Source organism: Mobula birostris, chromosome 17 (genome assembly GCF_030028105.1).
Source record: "Mobula birostris isolate sMobBir1 chromosome 17, sMobBir1.hap1, whole genome shotgun sequence".
Taxonomy (NCBI): domain Eukaryota; kingdom Metazoa; phylum Chordata; class Chondrichthyes; order Myliobatiformes; family Myliobatidae; genus Mobula; species Mobula birostris.
Window position 1 is genome coordinate 66,020,816 of NC_092386.1, and position 17,066 is coordinate 66,037,881.

The window sequence follows — 17,066 nt, forward strand, 5'->3', positions numbered from 1 at the left end:
ACCATTCTTGCTTTGGACCATGCCTCATTCAAGGACTTGAGTATAAATCAGTAAACCAAAATACTACAGATTCTGTAATTGTGAAAACAGGAATTGATGAATGTACTCAGTAGTTATGTGCTTGACCAATCTGCTGTCCATTCTCTATTCATTTAGCAGATCTGATTGGTGGTTTCATAAAGTATATTTGTTGGGGGTGAGGGTAGAAATCAAAGGCAGCAGGAACTAAAACATAGGCTTGCTTCATTCTAATATCAGCATAGATGAAGGGTCTTGACCCGAAAAGTCAATCCTCCATTTCCCTGTACAAATACTACCTGACTTGCTAAGTTTCTCTAGCCATTTGTTTTTTTTTCTTGCTCTGGATTCCAGTAACTGTAGTCTGTTGTGTCTCCCTGTCCTTCCTGTTGTACGACAACTAGAATGATATGCAGTAACACCCATAAAAAATGCTGGTGAACGCAGCAGGCCAGGCAGCATCTATAGGAAGAGGTACAATCGACGTTTCGGGCTGAGACCCTTCGTCAGGACAGCAATAGAGAGATCCAGAGTGGGACGTCTATGAAGAGGAGGAGGGTTGAAGATCGGAGAAGGGGTCATTGATGGGGGTGGGAGAGTCCTTGCTGAAGAAGTAGGCTCGAAGACGGAGCCGGCAGAAGAAGAGTTCAGTGTCATGGCGAACGCGGAACTCGCTGAGGTGTGGGCGAAGGGAGACGAAGTTGAGGCCATTACTGAGGACAGAGCGCTCTGCCTCAGACAGTTGAAGGTCGAAGGGGATGGTAAAGATCCGGCATGGATGAGAGCTGGGATCAGAGGTGGGAGGGAGAGGGAGGCTGGTGGTGTCAATGGAGAGGGGAGGGTTGGGGTGAGAGGAAGATGGAGCCTCTGAGGGCCCAGGAGTTGACGGTGGGATCTGAGGGAGACAGGGTTGCAGAGTGGTTGGTGGAGGAAGGGGAGACGGGAGTCACAATAGCTGCACATGAAGACCCGGCCTGGAGTCGCAGTTGGTGGTTGTGCAATCGCTTTGAAGGTGTCCATGGTTGTTGCTGGAGTCCGGGTTTTGAATATGCCCTGAGGTGTTGGAGCCGGCGAGATCAATGGCAGAGGCCGCAATCTGAAGTTCATGCTTGCTAGCGTCCGGGCCAGCAGGCTCTGGGGTCTGCAGATGTAAGATCTTGCGATCCTTGCCTAACATGACAAAGTCAAAAAAACGACGATTGCAGGCATGGATCCGACGAAAGATGAAATAACGGGCAGGTCCATTACAGACAGCGAAGAAGGTGTCCCGAAGGTGTGGAAGGGTCTGGGATAGGGACATCAAGTACCTCCTCATGGCGGAGAAGGTCCTGACGAAGGGTCTCGGCCTGAAATGTTAACTGTACCTCTTCCTATAGATGCTGCCTGGCCTGCTGCGTTCACCAGCATTTTTTATGTGTGTTGCTTGAAATTGCAGCATCTGCAGATTTCCTCGTGTTTATGGTATGCAGTACTCCAGTTGTGGCCAAATCAGTGTTTCGTAACATTATGTGGATTTTTTCTATGCCCTGGCTAATGATGACAATCATGCTGTATTTCACCTTATCTATCTGCATTGGCATTGTTGCATGGAGGTTCCTCTGTTCCTCGATACTCTTGGGCAGGGGTCCCCAACCTTTTTTGCACCGTGGACCGGTTTAATACTGACAATATCCTTGCAGACTGGCCGATGGCGGTGGGTGTTAATCACGACCAGAATATAGGTGAAACTGTAAGTCACTTATAAGTGACTAATAATACACTCAATTTCATTTCTAAAAGGGCTTATCTAATGAATTTAATATTAAACACACAGCGCATATTTTCCTCCCATGAATATAGTGATAAGTCAATTATAAGTCACTTATAACTCAATAGCATCATAATATTTTAAGTAACGTTTGGATGTTAAATACACAGCACATATTTTCCTTGTATGAACATATAAGATCATTGCAACACACCAATATCGCTGAATCAGTGGGAGCCCTGGGCTTGTTTCCCTGCAACAAGACGGTCCCATCGAGGGGTGATTGGAGACAGCGATACTCGAAGGGGGTTCCTTATGTCCAGTCTATTCTGCAATTTAGTTTTCGTTGCATTCATTACAGAAATGCTGCTTCACGGAGATATGATGTTGGAAATGGAAGCAATGTTTTCAGTGCTTTTGTGGCTATCTCAGGATACTCAGCCTTGACTTTGATCCAGCATGCTGGCAGAGATGTTATGTCAAACATACTTTTCAGCCCGCTGTCATTTGCAAGCTCGAGTAGTTGATCTTCTTCCTGCACTGATATGGATGATTCACCGGGGACATTCACAAATAGGTCACGGACCCATTCCTTTGCACGTCCTGGGTCATTTGCGGTTGGGAAGTAACGCTCGAATTCTGTCGATAGTGAAGATAGGTGATCGCGCACCAGCTGTGAGAAAGACAGTGCAGCCTCTGTCTCTCCCAAATTCCCAGCTAATGTTGGGAACATGTCAGATATGACCCTGTCCACTGGCCATCCCCACATCTCCAGTTTGGCTTTGAAAGCAGACACTTTATCTGCCAACTTGAAGACAGTTGTGTCACTTCCCTGAAGTGACAAATTGAGTTCATTGAGCAGGTTGAAGATGTCGCACAGATAAGTGAGTTTTGCTATCCACTCCTTGTCACTCACTGAAGTGTGCTGCCAGTGGTGACTTTTTTTCCTGAAAGAAATCTTTGTAGAGATTAGACAGCTTGTCTCCACATATCACACACAGGGGGCTTGGAGTGTGCGAGTCACGGGTCGCAATAGAGCTATATTTTATGTACAACTTGTACTTTCTTTGAAAGAAGTTTTTTTTTGGCAGTCTCTGCCTCAGCTGCCTCTGCGTTATCATCATCGTTAGGCCTTTTATGTCCTCTTCCACCTCTTCCAAAGAAACTCTCAAGCGACGTTTGTTTTTTACTCATACTGACTGATGACCGCGTGGGTAATGACCTCACGTGCGTAATGACCTCGCCTGCGCTCACGCTCAACAGTGGGCATGACAGGGAATGAGGAAAGGTGCAGCTGACCCATATCGATTCATATCGCCAAATCATATCGTTTCCTCGCGGCCTGGTAGCACATGCTTCGCGGCCCGGTGGTTGGGGACCACTGCTCTTGGGGATCCTACCAATTACCAATATCTTAATCTTATTAGTTTTCCAAATACGTGTCATCTTAAACTTGTCAGGTTGTTCCATCTGTTGTTGCTCTGTCTTTCTACCTAATTTATCAATATCATCCTGCAGCCTAAGATTACCTTCCTCAGTATCGACACCAAATTTTGTATCATATGTGAACTGCTAGGAAATGAAACAGAAAATCCACTGTGCAAAGGGATGGGAACATAATCATGATGTTATGGAGAAGAATAGTTGATGGGTGTGCCAATGCCTATCAAATGCTTTTATTCTGTACTCCAACTAATCTGAAGAACACATTGGTGTACTGTCGTGATGCACTTAATAGAGGGCTGTGTAGAAGCACACATTTCACTTGATGTAGAGTACAGACTATCTGCCAGATATTCCAGTGCATTAAGTGTTTGCTTCTGTATATGTTATATTTCTGCAGCTTGGTCCATCAAAATGGCTCAGAAATACAGAGGGGAGGACAAATAGCCAGAATTCTGAAGTTAGTTTCAGGCAATGATGCAGAGTATGTGGAAGGGCATAATCGACAGTGTATTTTGTGACAATTATCATACTTCAATGATAATTAGAATAGTTTGAGAAAAGAAATTGATGGCGTAGGGTTGGATTGGCAGTGTTGCTGATGTTAAGGAGCATAGTCTTAAGCTACAGGATATTGAGGAGTGTTTAAGATGGGTAGAACATTGGCAGAAGGAATTTAATCCTAGTAATATCAGGTGGTTAATTAGCTGGTGGTGTAGTGCCATCAACTCCGGACTTTGAGGTGAGTTTGTTCCGGGTTCGAGTCCAGCCCGCTCCTTGCATGCTTTCCATCCGTGCTGTGTTGAGCATCAAGCTAGCAACTCATCCTCATTAAAAACAGACAAAATACTGCCCAAAGTTGCCGCCTGATGCACCACAAAGTGCGTGGAGGAATATCAAGTATAAGGTGGAACCCTTTGGGGAGAGTAATAAGGGTAGCACATACACTGTGAATAGTAGGGCAAAGGAAGCATTCCTAATTGATAGGTGTATGTGCATGTCAGTTTTAATGATTTACTGTATATACAAGGACACTTGGGTCTGTATGAACACCAATGCTTTTTAATCACCCACCATTTAAAAGAATTCTTAGATGACGTCTCATTTTGCCAACTTGTCTTATATCTTTTGGGTCCTAGCCCATTAATTTAGCTTCTTTTAATGCTCATTTGAAGCTTCTCAGCATTCTCTTTGCACTGTTATCCAGCTTTGTATTATCTGAAAACTTGAATATATATGATTTGTTCCCCTCATCCAAATTGGGCGTGCAAATAAGGTGTAATGAACCTTTTGTAATACATTATTTCATTTTTGCAATTTAGTTCTCAGTTGTGGAAACTACATTTTAGGAAGGGTATTGACTGTGATGAAGAAGTGGAAACTATTACCAGAAAGGGATTGGGCTGAAGAACTTAAGTTCTATAGAGCTATTTTAATGAAACTTTAATTATGGGATGACAAATCCTTGATTTAAAAAATAGTAAGGACCATTTGCAGATGGCCTAGTTATAGTCTTCTGTAGTTCTTTAGATTCAATAGGCATTTCAAGTATGTTGCTCCACTATTTAAGAAGAGAAAAGAAGAAAACCAGGGTATTACAGAGTAATTTAGACCATCAGACAGAAGAGCAGAACTAGGCCTTTTGGCCCAACGAGTCTGCTTCGCCAGTTCATCATGGCTGATCCATTTCCTTCTCAACCACATTCTCTTGCTTTCTCTCCGTAACATTTCATGCCCTGACTGATCACGAACCTATCGACCTCTGCCTTAACTACTTCCAATGATCTGGCCTCCACAGCAGACTGTGGCAGTGAATCCCACAGATTCACTACCCTCTGGCTAAAGAAATTTCTTTCCATTCTAAGTGGACGTGTCTCTATTCTGAGGCTGTGCCCTCTAGTCCTAGACTCCTCCAACCTTAGGAAACATCCTCTCCACATTCACCCTATGTAGGCCTTTCAACATTTGATAGATTTCATTGAGCTCTCCCCACCTCATTCTTCTAAATTCCAGCGAGTAAAGCCTCAGAGCCATCAGTCGCTCCTCATATGATAAGCCTTTCATTCCTGGATTTATTCTCGTGAATGTCCTCTGAACCCTCTCCAACGACAGCACGCCTTTCTTAAAATAAGGGGCCCAAAACTGCTTATAATACTCGAAGTGAGGCCTCACTCCAAGTACCTTATAAAGCCTCAGCATTACATCCTTGCTTTTATATTCTAGTCCTCAAGAAGTGAATGCAAACATTGCATTTGCTTTCCTCACTACCGAGTCAAACTGCAAATTAACCTTCAGGGAATCTTGCACAAAGGCTCCCATGTCCCCTTGCACTTTGGATTTTTGAGTTTTCTCCTCTTTTAGAAAATAGTCTATGTTTTCATTTCTTCTACCAAAGTGCATGACTATACACTTCCCAACACTGTACTGTATTCCATTTGCCATTTCTTTGCCTTCTGCAGCCTCCTTGCTTCCTCAACACTACCTACCCTTCCACCTACCTTTGTATCATCTGCAAACTTGGCTGCAAAGCCATCAATTCCATCATCCAAATCATTGACAGACAGCATAAAAAGAAGCGGTCTCATCACTGACATCTGTGGAACACCATCTGTCACCGGCAGCCATTCAAAAAAGGCTCCCTTTATTCCCATTCCTTTTCTCTTGCCAATCAGCCAATGCTCTATCCATGCTAGTATCTTTCTTGTAATAGCATGGTTTCTTGTTAAACAACCTCATGTGTGGCACCTTGTCAAAGGCCTTCTGAAACTCCCAAGTACACAACATCCACTGGGTTCTCCTTTGTCGATCCTGTTTGTTATTTCTTCAAAGAATTCTAACAGATTTGTCAGGCAAGATTTTCCCTTAAAGAAACCATGCTGACTTTGGCCTATTTTATCATGTGCCTCCAATTACCCCAAAACCACATCCTTAACAATTGATTCCAACATCTTCCCAACCACTGAGGTCAGACTAACTGCCCTACAATTTCCTTTCTTTGCAGTTAAGGGGCTGAGAGTGACTGGGCATGGGGAGAGAGGACACAAGTGTGTCTCATGGACCTGGTGAGTGAGCGAGTGAGTCTACTCATTGCTTCCAGCTCTGCTTGGTTTGACGCAGTCCCTGATTGTTGTAGTTCTGGTAGGGTGTAGAGGTGACTGGCAGCCTGCTCCCACCTTCCTGAAGGTACCCACTGGCCTGCAGTAGCTGGCAATTCCATGCTGACAGTATCTCAAAAGGTCATTCGTATGTATCGGTCTATAACTTGAGGAGGGTGTGTACTCAAAGCTGGTGATAACAGTATGAAATTCCCCTCTGCAAATAGCAATTAATGCAAAGTTTATTATTTTACATCAGAAGTGGATAGACAGAGAATAACCAAAGGTATTATGGGTTAAGATATATGGAGCTGGGTCACAGATTTGTTATGATTGCATTAAATGACAGAACGGTGTCAAGGCTAAATGTCTTAATATATTTTTAGGAGTTTAGAAATATGAAGTGTATTGATATTAGTGCTTGGCAGAAAAGAGAATGGAATTAATCAAATAGTTCTTTCAAAGAGTTAGCACAAATACAGTGGGTAGAATGAAAACACAAGAGACTTCAGGTGCTGGGATATGAAGCAACAAACAATGTGCTATAGGTCACACTGCATCTGTGGGAGAAAAGGAATTGTTGACGTCTTGGGTTGAAATCTTGTTTCGGGACTGAGAGTGGAGAGGCAGAAAGAAGAGAAGGGGAGTAATGAGACAGGATTACAAGATGAATTGGACTGAGGTGGGATGTAAGATGACAGGTAAGATGATAGGCATAGCAGGTAAAAACTGCAGTTGGAAGACTGGCAGGTGAATGATAAATGGAAACAGGCAGATATGGGGGTGGGGACAGGGGAGTGTGCAGATGGGGGACAGCTGCTGGAGGGCGATAAACAGGAACACACAAAGCGCAACCAGTACTGGATTTGGATAAGCAAAGGGGATGTGGGAATGTGTAGAAAAGGATCCAAAATTTGGGAGACTAGAGGATCAGAAGGTGGTCGTGAAAGGGAAGGGGGCTACCTAAAATCGGAGAACTCAATATTCGTACGATTGGATTGTGGACCACCCAGACAGCATATAAGGTATTGTTCCTCCAATTTGCCTTAGGCTTCATCGTGGCAGTAGAGAAGGCCAAGGATGAACAGTGTGGATATGGGGAGGGGAGTTGAAATGGTTCTGCAACTGGGAGGTCGGAACGGCCATTGTGGAATGAGCAAAGGTGTTCTGTGAGAAGGTTGCCAGGTCTGCATTTGATGTCACTGATGTAGTAGACAAGTTTGAAGGAGATGCATGTGAACCATTATCTCACTTCACCTGTGAGTCGGCTGGGGTGATATACTGCGTCCAGTGCTCCCGATATGGTCTTTTATATATTGGCGAGACCCAACGCAGACTGGGAGACCACTTTGCTGAACACCTACGCTCTGTCCGCCAGAGAAAGCAGGATCTCCCAGTGGCCACACATTTTAATTCCACATCCCATTCCCATTCGGACATATCTATCCACGGCCTCCTCTACTGTGAAGATGAAGCCACACTCAGGTTGGAGGAACAACACCTTATATTCCGTCTGGGTAGCCTCCAACCTGATGGCATGAACATCGACTTCTCTAACTTCCGCTAATGCCCCAACTCCCCCTCGTACCCCATCTGTTACTTATTTTTATACACACATTCTTTCTCTCACTCTCCTTTTTCTCCCTCTGTCCCTCTGAATATACCCGTTGCCCATCCTCTGGGTCCCCCCCACCTCCTTGTCTTTCTTCCCAGACCTCCTGTCCCATGATCCTGTCGTATCCCTTTTGCCAATCACCTGTCCAGCTCTTGGCTCCATCCCTCCCCCTCCTGTCTTCTCCTATCATTTTGGATCTCCCTCTCCCCCTCCAACTTTCAAATCCCTTACTCACTCTTCCTTCAGTTAGTCCTGACGAAGGGTCTCGGCCTGAAACGTCGACTGTACCTCTTCCTAGAGATGCTGCCTGGCCTGCTGCGTTCACCAGCAACTTTTATGTGTGTTGCTCTCACCTGGAAGAACTGTTTAGGACCTAGTATGGTGGTGAGGGAGGAAGTGTTACATCTATTGTGAAGGCAGGGGATACTGTCAGGGGTGAGGGAAGGTCGGGTGAGGAACGATGAGTGGACCAGGAAGTCATGGAAGGAGTGATCTCTGCATAGGGCAGAAAGGGGTGGGGAGGAGAAAATGTGGGATTTTATTGCAGCTGGCAGAAATGTCAAACAATGATTGCCAGATATGGAGACTCATAACGTGAAAACTAAGGACCAGGGGACCTCTATCTCTGTTCTGTGTGGGAGGAGATTGAGTGAGAGTAGAAGAACAAGAAAGGTAGGAGATGTGAGATTGGGCTGCATTGACAACAGCAGAAAGGAAGCCATGCTTCCTGAAGGGACATTCCAGGTTTCCTAGCATGGAAAACCTCAACTTGAGAGCAGATGTGGTGAAGCCAAATAAACTGGGAGAAAGAATGGCATCCTTGCAAAAGACAGGCTGGGAAAAGTTTCTCTCCTGAGATGGAGACTGAAATCTAGAAAAAAGAGAGGTATCAGAAATGATCCACTTTATTTGGAGAGCAGGGTGGAAGTTGATGGCAAAGGTGATAAAATTGATGAGTTCTGCAAACGGGTACAAGAAGCAGTTCGAATGTGGTCATCAGCGTAATGGAGGAAGTGTTGGGGAGTAGTACCACAGAAGGTTTGGAATAGGGACTGTTTCACTTAGCAACAGAAAAGCAGGCGTAGCTGGGGCCCATTTGAGTGCCTGTTGTGACTGTGATTCAACTCACCGGAGAGACACTGAAGCAGGTGATTCAATATAATTTCAATAGTTACAATGACATTGCTTACTTTTCTATACTTAGGGTTGACAAATGATTCCTTTGCGATATGTATTTACAATGGAAGTGCATTGTAATTGATAAGACACCTCTGAAGGTTCAAACGTCTTTGCTGAGGGAACCTAATTAATACCAATATTCTAAAACCGTGACGACAGAGAGATAATACTTTATACTTTTTACTTTATTGTCGCCAAACAATTGGTACTAGAACGTACAATCATCACAGCGATATTTGATTTTGAGCTTCGCACTCCCTGGATTACAAATATTAAATATTAAAATATTAAAAATAGTTAAAATTAGTAAATATTAAAAATTTAAATTATAAATTATAAATAGGAAATAGAAAAATGGGAAGTAAGGTAGTGCAAAAAAACCGAGAGGCAGGTCCGGATATTTGGAGGGTACGGCCCAGACCCGGGTCAGGATCCGTTCAGCAATCTTATCACAGTTGGGAAGAAGCTGTTCCCAAATCTGGCCGTACAAGTCTTCAAGCTCCTGAACCTTGTCCCGGAGGGAAGAGGGGATGAAAAGTCTGTTGGCTGGGTGGGTCATGTCCTTGATTATCCTGGCAGCACTGCTCCGACAGCGTGCGGTGTAAAGTGAGTCCACGGATGGAAGATTGGTTTGTGTGATGTGCAGCGCTGTGTACACAATCTTCTGCAGCTTCTTTGGGTCTTGGACAGGACAACTTCCATGCCAGGTTGTGATGCACCCTAGAAGAATGCTTTCTACGGTGCATCTATAAAAATTAGTGAGGGTTTTAGGGGACTGGCCAAATTTCTTTAGTTTTCTCAGGAAGTAAAGGCACTGGTGGGCCTTCTTGGCAGTGGACTCTGCTTGGTTGGACCAAGTCAGGTCATTTGTGATATTGACCCCGAGGAACTTCAAGTCTTTGACCTGTTCCACTTGCGCACCACCGATGTACATGGGGTCGTGTGGTCCGCTACTCCTTCTGAAGTCAACAACCAATTCCTTCGTCTTGCTGACGTTGAGGGATAGGTTATTGTCTTCGCACCATGCCACCAGGTTCTTAATTTCCTCTCTGTGCTCAAACTCATCATTACTCGAGATACGGCCTACAATTGTTGTGTCATCAGCAAACTTGTATATTGAGTTTGATGGAAACTTGGCTACACAATCATGGGTGTACAGTGAGTTCAGCAGGGGGCTGAGTACACAGCCTTGTGGGGCACCGGTGCTCAGAGTGATTGTAGAGGAGAGCTTGTTCCCTATTTTTACAGCCTGGGTCCTGTCTGTGAGGAAGTTGAAGATGGAGCTACAGATCTGAGTGCTAAGGCCCAGGTTCCGGAGCTTAGGAATCGGTTTATTTGGAATGGTGGTATTTAAGGCAGAGCTGTAGTCAATGAAAAGGAGCCTTACATATGCGTCTTTATTCTCTAGGTGTTCTAAGGAGGAATGTAGGGCCAGAGAGATGGCATCTGCTGTTGACCTGTTGTTCCGGTAGGCGAATTGAAAAGCGTCGAGTGTGGTTGGTGTGTGCCATAACCAATTTCTCGAAGCACTTCATAGCAATTGATGTCAGAGCCACAGTTCGATAGTCATTCAGGCATGCCACCCTGCTCTTCTTCGGCACTGGGATTATCGTTGCCTTCTTAAAACACGAGGGGATCTTAGAATGAAGCAAGGAGCAATTGAAGATGTCAGCAAACACTCCAGCTAGCTCGCTTGCACAGGCCAGAGAACCCGTCCTGAGACGCCATCTGGGCCCGTCACCTTCCTTGGATTTATCTTCAGGAAGGCCCTTCTGACGTCCTCCTCGGTGACGATGAATCTCGATGCCACCAGGTCTGGTTCATCCGGAGGGAGCGGGACACTCCTCTTCTGTTCAAATCTTGCGTGGAATACGTTAAGTTCGTCAGGAAGAGAAGCGCCACAGTTATTAATATTCCCAGCCTTTTCTTTGCGCCCAGTGATCTCATTTAGACCCTGCCATTGTCTACTGGCATCCCTTTAGTTAGCCTGGACTTCCAACTTGTCCCGATATTGCCTCTTGGTACCCTTAATAGCTTTCCGGAGCTCACGCCTGGATTCCGTGTAGCGACTGGTATCCCCGGACCTAAAAGCCGCAGCTCTAGCCTTTAAAAAGGGCTTGACCTCATAATTCATCCAAGGTTTCCGGTTAGGGAATACCCGGATCGTCTTGCGAGACACACAGTCCTCCGTGCATTTCCAAATAAAGTCCTTGACAGCTGAGGCATACTCATCGAGGTTAGCTGCCGAGTCCTTAAATACTAACTAGTCCACCGATTCAAAGCAGTCACGGAGGACCTCATTCGTTTCCTCCGTCCAACGCGACACTACTTTTGACACCGTGACCTCCTGCTTCAGTTTCTGTTTGTAAGCTGGGAGGAGGAGTACGGCCTGATGGTCTGATTTTCCGAAGTGAGGTCGTGGGACGGAACGGTAGGCATCCTTGACTGCTGTGTAGCAGTGGTCAAGTATATTCGGGCCTCTAGTGGGGCAGGAGACATGTTGGTATAACTTTGGCAGCGCCTTTCTGAGGTTGGCCTGGTTAAAGTCCCTGGCTGGTCTGGTACTCGCAGTGTGGGTGCTCCCGGTTTGGCCTGCTGTATATCGGTGAGACCCAATGTATATTGGGAGACTGCTTCGCTGAGCACCTAGGCTCCGTCTGCCAGCAGAAGCCGGATCTCCCAATGGCCACCAATTTTAATTCCTCTTCTCATTTCCACTCCGAATTGTCAATCCATGGCCTCCTCTACTGTCGCAATGGGGACATACTCAGGTAGGAGGAACAACACCTTATATTCTGTCTGGGTAGCCTCCAACCTGATGGCATACGCATCTATTTCTAGAACTTTGGTAATCCCCCCCCTTTCACCATTCCCCATCCCCTGTTTCCTCCCTCACCTTATATCCTTGCCTGCCCATCGCCTCCCTCTGGTGCTCCTTCCCCCTTTTCTTTCTTCAATGGACTTCTGTCCTTTCCTATCAGAGTCCCCCTTCTCCAGCCCTGTATCCCTTTCACCAATCAACTTCCCAGCTCTTTACTCCACTCCTTCCCCTCTGGATTTCACTTATTATCTTGTGTTTCTGCTTCCCCTCCCCCCACCTTTTAAATCTAATCTTTTTTTCTCCAGTCCTCTTGAAGTGTCTTGGCCTGAAATGTTGACTGTACAGTACTCTTTTAACCATAGATGCTGCCTGGCCTGCTGAGTTCCTACAGCATTTTGTGTGTGGAGCTAAGAGATAGTACCAGTCTGGCCTGCAAGCCTCCTTGAACTTGTTTACAAAGGTGCAAATTATTTAAACCCTTTACTCAAACCCCATGATGGACAGCAATTAACACAACCCCATTGCTTTAGCCTTTGGCTGATGCATATGCAAGCATCTGATGGTTACCATTTTGCCAACCGTATCTTTTGTGCTACACAGAGAGTATTGTTTATTTGCAAAGATGTGCTTTTAACTTCAGTTCACTGCTGGCAATTTACAGTTTACATTAGCTCTGCTATATTTACATAATTCCAGAATACTCACTAACATTGCCCATAGCTGCATCTCTGATTTGTAGAAAGTGAGAGGAGTCAGAAAGGAAGTTACTTTAAGGTAAGATTAAGTTCTGTGGGCAGATGAGAGTGTCGGTGGAGGGGAATATATTTTAAAATTGCAGGTGCAGGAAATCTGAAAATAAAACAAAATGTGCTAGATCTGCTGACTCTTCCTAGCATCTATGGAAAGAGAAATGATTAACATTTCAGATCCTTTGTCAGCATAGGGAAAGAGAAAACATTAGTTGTCAGTAGCAGAGAAGGTGGATGGAGATGGGTAGAACAAAGACAATAGCTCTCATGGGGTAACATTAAATGACTATGTTGCTTTGTCTATGTTACAAGTTCTAATAAGGCTCTGGGATGTACCCACCAGGGCTGGCTGTATTCACTGATGGAGTGGGATGGAGTGGTGGTTGGAAATAAGCCAAAATGAAGGAGGCAGAAATGGCCAGCTTTGATATACATGCACACATCAAAGTAAAATGGACTTCTAATTACTGCATTATCATTTGATGTCTTTCTGTCAGAAATATTCCACTTGTTTTGCCATCCTTCCCCATCATCTCTGCCACTGAAAACTGACTCGCTTCCTGCTTTTCCGGTTTTAATGAAGGGTCCTGGATATTAAATATTAACTGTTTCTCTGTCCACAGATGCTGTCGGGCTCACTGAATGTTTCCATCATTTTCTGATTTTTGCAATCAGTAAAGCTACTGTGTTTCATTTTATGATTAATTATGGTTGTAAATGTTGGTGTTTGTCATTTTATTGCTCGAAAGATGTTACTATTGAAAATTGCCTTTTCAAAAATGCAGAATCTTAATGAGAAAGTCTTAAAATTAATATTACTTTTAAAAAAATCTGATTTACTCTTCTCTTAAAGCAAAAAGTAAAATATGATTTTATGTTGAATCATGTTTGTATCCTGGTAAATATTTAGACAAAGAAATCCCTTGGCTTCCCTGTTTAACACAATTTCCAAATCCCCTGAAGAGGGCGCCACATTGTTTTAGATAGCTAATGACTCCAAGTTGTCACTCAAATGCCCACCAAAGTCTGGATACAAGTACTGTTCTTTGCTGCTGACCACAAAATTCTGGCCTTCCCTATTTTAAAAATTCATATGCTTTGATGTAAAGCATTACAAATATTTGCTTTAATTATTATCGTACCAAATTCTGTAACAATTGTAAGAAGTAAGAAGTTAATTTTTAGAGATAATAAATTTGCCTGCGACCAGGAGAGAGAAGTCTAAGGCTAATTCTGAAGCTGCAACAGTACTTATAACAAAGTATATTCGGCTATCAACTACTCTGTAGACTAAAGTAAAATTGTAGTTTTAGCTGGACTGCCAAAACTCTAAAACAAAATGAACAAATTGGAATTGTACATTGGAGGCCATATTTTTTTGGAACATGAGTAAGCTCAGTTTCCTATACAGTTAAAAGTGCATCCATTTGATCCTTTTAGTAATGACTGCAGAATGGTTGTTCTTTCTGTGCTTATACAGATCAAAGTTGTTACTAACCACAAATACAAATTTAATGAATTTCCAGAACGCGATCAAACTTTTCTAAATCAAAAGTAAGTTAATCTAAATAAATGTGAATCAGTCTTTAGCCTACTAAATAGACATTTCTTGAATAAGATTGCATATTAAGTGCTAATTCATGCTTAATGCTGGGTGTTTGTAGTGATTACTTGAAAACAAAGGAAAACTACTGAGAGACTTGGCCAGGATACTCAACACTGTATGACACACTTCCAAATAACAAATTTCCAAATTGAAAAAGATAGGTTCGATCCTTTATTACAAAACCAGCAAAGACGAATGATCTTGTGGTGATTTAAAAAAAAACTAATGAAGATAAATTAGCAATAGAACAGTCTAACTTGCTGTCTGATAGCAATATTAGTGTTTGAATAGCATAACCAAATGTTCTAACATTGTTCCAATTAGCAATCTAGTTAGCAAAATAACAAAGTTAGTGTAACTGGTAAGTGTATTTAAGTGGTCAACATAAAAATATAATTTCCTGTAGCTCAAACCCTTTGCCAAACAACTAACTAACCCCAAGCGTGAATACATAACTATACTCATTTGCTTCTGCCACACCCCAACCCACGTGACAGATTTCCATAGTAAACGTGTCACAAAATACAATACAGACAGAAAATAGAAGAATTATTGTCATTGCCATTAGTCATGAAATGTGTTGTTTTGTGGCAGCAGTACTGTGCAGGCGTAACAAATTACTGTCAAGTTAAAATTTTTTTTAAAAGTGCGAGAGGAATAGCATGGACCATTCAAAAACTGATGGCAGAGGGTGTGAAGCTGTTCCTAAAATGTTAAGTATGGGCCTTGTACTGCATTTTGAGTGCAAATTCACATTGAGTTGTGATTAGCTGAAACAAGGTAATGTAGCATCCTTGTACATTGAGCTCACTCTTCTAGTTGGCCCTTCAAAAGTAAAAAATGACTTACCTTATGCAATCTTCTGAGTGGTTTGACTGTGCAGCCAGCTTACTCAAGTGGCAGGCACTAAGCATCACCGTAGGCTTGATACCCATTCCTCTTCAACCTTTTCCATTTCTTCAAACGTGTACAGCTGGGACACTTTGTTCTTTTGCATTCAAAAGTAATAATACAAATTGTACTACTGGTGCTACAAATGCTGAAAGGTATATGGAAAATATGCTCTCTGTTTAAAAAAAATCTACTATAAATCAAGGAGAGTATGAAAATAAAGATTGCACATTATTTTGCATGTTCTGAGCTGACAATAATACATTGCAAAATTCGATGAAGTAATGTTGGATTCCTTCATTGAAACGAAGAGAATATGGAAGTTGTTGCACTGTTACTTGAAATGTCCAAACAATGTTAAAGATTTTTTTCAATAAATAGCGATTTGTTATGCACAACACCCAGATATTTTCTTTTTTGAAAACAAAACAATTATCACCTTATTGATCTACAAACGTACAAACAATGAATAACAGTAATGGAAGGTATCTTCAACAGTTCTGCATTAGATTATTGCTGAATTTTGTTCTGTGAGATGAATTTCAATTTGGGTTTCAATTGTGAGATGAATTGACTTAAGTAATCATTACAATTTTGGTCCAAGTGTTGAATTCATAAACTGAAGTGAAAGTGATAGTCCTCGATAGCAAAGCTGTATTATACCATATAATGTCAAGAAGCCCAATAAGAAGTTAGTGAGGACTCAAACTGAAAATGCTCTGATGGTCAAAGTCTTACCTAGATTCTGGATGGTGATAGTGAATCATCATAGCCTCATAACATTTCTGCAAGGATTACTTAGAGTTGTGTCATGGATCAAATCATTGAATGAGGTAAGAAATGGAAACATTTACTAATATACAATTGTTTTTACAGCTCCTTGCTGCAAGAGTTTGCCCAGCATTTAAGCAAGGTTTGAAAGATATCAAAGAATTTTGTTCTGCAGGAGTGCTTGTCAATGAAATCTCCAACAAAATTAGTTAACTCTATTCAATTTCATTGCCATCATTGAATCACCACAGTTAAATATTTATGTGGCTGGCCCAGTTAAGTTTGTGGTCATTGAGAACTACCAGGTTGGGTTTATTTTTGGGCAAGTGACTTTCTGCCTTCCTAAAGCCTTTCCATGATTTAAAATGCACAAGTTATTGGATGGAATGCTCTCCTTTTGTTGGATATGTCCAACTCTAGTAGTACCTAGTAAGCTCAATTATATGGGAGAAAGATAATGCATCTTTCTTAACACTCTGCTTGATAAAACCCGTTTGAAAGCAACTCCTATTCCTGTGACCTCAACCACTTTGACTGTCATCACTTGCAGGAGTTCTTCAATTGCACACATCGTGAAATATGCGAATATATCGCTTACACTATTTTTTTGGTTTAAAGTTAGGAACTTCCAGACTAAGAGCATTTTGAGAGTACCTTGAATCCCAGCACACTAGTGATTCAAGAACTGTAGACAATGGGCAATAAATGCTTCTTTGCCAGAGAGAAGCATAGGATAAGTAGACAGAATCTTTTTCCCAGGGTAAAAATGTCCAATAATACAAAGCAAGTATTTTGGGTGAGAGAGGGAATGTTTTAAAGACACATGTGATACTTATGAAAGGTCTTGGCCTGAAATGTCAATTGTACTCTTTTTCCATAGATCTGCATAGCATGCTGATTTCCTCCAGCATTTTGTGTGCAGCATCTGCAGATTTTCTCTTGTTTGTGTGTGGTGCAAGTTTTTTAAAAATATACTTGAATAGTTTGAAAGTTGAGTTAAAACCTTGTGCTGTATTTGTTTGAGGACTTAATAAATAACAAGAGTTGTAAAAGGATTTAAAGATCTTGAAATTTAGAAGTGTTCTAAATTATCTTAAAACTTTGATTTAATTTAAAAAGTCCAAAGCAAAT

At 42.6% G+C, this 17,066-nt stretch overlaps 1 protein-coding gene across 3 annotated transcripts in view; it reads left to right on the forward strand.

Annotated features, from left to right (window-relative positions):
- Window positions 1-17,066, forward strand: part of zcchc7 (zinc finger, CCHC domain containing 7) — a 256,814-nt gene that overhangs the window by 41,347 nt on the left and 198,401 nt on the right. The window lies entirely within an intron of this gene.